Genomic DNA, 3865 nt, shown 5'->3' on the forward strand with positions numbered 1-3865 from the left:
GTAAGCCTAGGTACCGTATGCTAGCCAAATATCGTGCAGTATGCTGCAGATAACTCCACCAAACCGGCATGAACAATTCTACACCAATGGTGGACCTTGCCGTTAAGTTTTAGTAGCGCTCTTTTACGCCAGCCAGCAAATTATTTGGTCCTTAAATCAGCTTGCGTCTTTAAGGCGTGCACGGGAAGACAGAAGCGTGAGAACTGCACGCCAGAAATCCAAAAATGGCCTGTGTACGTGGGCGCCGGACGGACGGAGCTTCCGCAGAGTCAGACATCTAAATTTGAGAAAGCCGGAGGACAGCGAACTGTTCTCGGCAGTAAACCTATTTTACGAGTCACCAGCGAGTCGTCTCCAACGTGTGCCGACTACGTGTAGCCTCAATACCACCATATGCTGAGACCAACCTCGACAGGGTATCAAAGGACCATCTTTGCTCTCGACTCACTATTCACAGTGTCCGGTCCTTTCAGGAACACACTGCCTGACCTGGCGTGACCCTCATCAGCGCACTGCTGCCCGCAGAGCCACGACAAATACCCTCATCCGAAAATATACTCGTCTGTAGTGGATGGTTGCGAACGTCTCATACCAGACGAGTGTAACCCGGAATGTTTACGTGGTAGAATTCAAAAAATGGTTCAAATGGCTCTGAGCACTATGGGATTTAACTGCTGTGGTCAACAGTCCCCTAGAACTTAGAACTACTTAAACCTAACTAACCTAAGGACATCACACACATCCATGCCCGAGGCAGGATTAGAAGCTGCGACCGTAGCGGTCGCGCGGTTCCAGACTGCAGCGCCTAGAACCGCTCGGCCACTCCAGCCGGCACGTGGTAGAGTTATTATGGTGTACGCATACGTGGTGGAGACAGTGTGTGTGCAGCAATCGCCGACATAGTGTAACTGAGGCTGAATAATGGGAACCAGCCCGCATTCGCCGAGGCAGATGGAAAACCGCCCTTAAAACCGTCCACAGCCCGCGCGGCACACTGGACCTCAACATAAATCCTCCATGCGGATTCGTGCCAGGGACTCGCATGCCTTCTCGCTCGGGAATCAGCGCGGCAGACTGCGCGGCTCTCCGGGCGGGCTAGGCAAGGGTACAGATTGATAATCATACAAACATTTTCAGTTCATCTGTTATTCATTCAGGATTGTGGCTGTGAGGCAAAGTATTCCAAATTCCGGTATCAGAGTGTTTCACAAATGACTGACCCATAGGCATGATGTTGTCAAGGAGTTGCTGCTCATTCACTTGCGCTGACCACATAGCGCGACCCTATCGAGTTCACATGTCCTCGGATGAGGCAATGTTGTGAGAAACTCGCTTCTTCGACCAGGATGTACCCATCGCTACAGTGGCGAGGGCGGGATCGGTGGCCCACTTAGCATCATACTCTCTCGAAAACACCCTCGACCTCCATGGCATGCCCACATTCTCTCTAAAACCGCCTCGAAAACGCTAGCTCCGCCCCAGCGTCGTCAGTGCTACGAAGACGGCTGCAGTGTAAAATACAGCAACTAAACATCGAATATCTCTACTGGTGCATGGATGGCAAAGCTTCTACGGAACAGCATGTTAATGACAGCTAACCCACTGACTGATCTTTCTTTTCAGTCTGTGAGACGTGACGTCAGAGTCACGCAAGCTAACACAGCGTGTATGGTTGGCGTTATTGGGCATTCAAAAAATCACACTAACAAGCTAAAATGCATTACTACTTATTTATATAGGTTATGTACATCAGACCTTTAGACTAAGCTGTTCTACGAATGGCTTAATCTGTGAAATGTGATGCAGGGCAATAGATTTCTTGGTCTTCAACGTCTGCGGTTCATACACATATTGGTGAGTGATACTCCGTATTCCGTACGGTCTGTTGTCCACAGAAATGAATTTCTGACATTTCAGCTTCTCTTTGTTCTACAGCCGAAATGATTCCATCAATATCTTCTGTTGAATGTAAAATTCTCGTTCTCAGCATTGTTTCTATAATCCAGCGGTATAGTGAAGGGGAGCGAGAAGAATTTCTTGTGCGTACGATCATTAAATATATACTGAAATTCTTTGTCAAACCTGGTTTTGGCATGAAAACATCTGTGTTCTGCTGCAGCATATTTCGTAACTCACTACGCTGAGCAGGCTCAGCGGACCATGTAATTTTTACTTTGTTTTCTGTCACCTTTCTAACTTCTCTGAACACCGCTTCCTCCTAGTATTCATTGTCTTCTTCAGACAACTGTTCAGGTAATCAGTCTTTCGCATTACATCAACCAGTGTAATTAAGTGTAATGCAACTAAGTATATTCTGCTCTTGGAATCTAATACAAACGGTTGTCCACTTGCGCAACACAACTTCTGATCTTCCAATGTCAAGAATCATTCGATATGCATTTAAAAAAATCATTGTATTATTATGTCAGTTGTCAAATTTGGCACAATCAGGAAGTCGGTCTCTAGTTTGTGTCCTTGACACACCAACTCTAATTGAGTCTTGTTGTTTAGGTCCACGCACTTCCGTGCTCACGTTTCCGTTGTGCCTCGTCACATTTCGTTTCTGACTCTTGCATTTCATTCTCACGCTTCCTTTGTACCTCCTCGCGTTTCCTTTCTAATTCCTACATTTCCTGCTGGTGTTTCCTTTCTAATCCCTACATTTCTTGCATTCTGTTCCTTTCCGCTTCCTTCATTCCCTTCTGAATTTGGAAGAGTAAATTCGGCTCCGGCTCATGCTGCATCCCTCCTGCTGGTGGCACGACACACGATTCATGTGCTGTACTGCACTGACGTGGCAGGATCGTTCTGTATTCTCTTCTGCTTTTGTTCTTCTGGAATGGAGTCTACCATCCACATGTCCTCGTGTTCAACCGTGTCTTCTTCCTCACTAGTATTGTGTATTCGATAAGATTTCGTTGGGAGAGAATGTGGAGGGTATGTAGGTGTAGTGGTGGAAGAATTTGGTGGTAGAGGCACAGCAGAGTACCAGAATCAGTGAGCAGGTGGCAACTATGGAGTGGGTAGCGTCGAGTTTACAGACAATGTGGATATTCAGAGGTCCTCAAGACGAAAGAGTAGGCTGGGGAATTTTATAAGATTGTAAAGGGTGAATTTAGGTTAGGGTTAGTGGATCCAAAAGGCTAGGTGGAGTGCATGGCGTTTGAGGATCTGTAGATGTGAGAAAAGGAGGAAGGAACGGAAGCGCGAGACACCTTGACATAGCAGAGGATGGGTCGGATCAGCGCTTTACACCTGTGAAGGATTGTGGAAGGGTGCAATCCCCATGTTCAGCTGATTAGTAGAGTTAGTAATCTTGTTCTACTCTGGGATTATTGTGAATGCTTAGCAGTAGGGGCTTCCACCTTAGTCGGCGATTATGTGTTATTCCGAGGTACTTTAGTGTGTTAGTTAACTGCATAGGACGGTCGTAAATGGTAATGTAAATATCGTGGGGCGAAAGCTGTTAGTGGTTAGGGCTACAGTTATTGCCTGACTTTTGGTAGGGTTTATTTTAATGTGCCACTGGTTGCCCTAGGAGGTAAGAGAGCTCGTCGGGATTTCTGAAGGGGTAGGTAAAGGGCAAGGAAGGCCATGTCATTGGCACAAAGGAAGAGATGAACAGGAGGTAGCGAGGGGGGCGGGAGGGGGGGCTGTGGCACTTCGAGAGTGTAGTGGACATTCAGGAGAGGCGAGAGGACAGAACCTGCTACGTGCAGGGTCAATTTCGTAGAGCTGTTGATAAAACGTTATCTCACTAGCTTAACGACGTCGTCAGATGTGCTTGGACGATTTCCCATGTCTTACCGAGCACCGTGTTTCTACAAAACATTCATGCAACCAATAAATTGTAGGCCTACTAGGA

The sequence above is a fragment of the Schistocerca nitens genome, chromosome 3 (assembly GCF_023898315.1).
Source record: "Schistocerca nitens isolate TAMUIC-IGC-003100 chromosome 3, iqSchNite1.1, whole genome shotgun sequence".
Lineage (NCBI taxonomy): Eukaryota > Metazoa > Arthropoda > Insecta > Orthoptera > Acrididae > Schistocerca > Schistocerca nitens.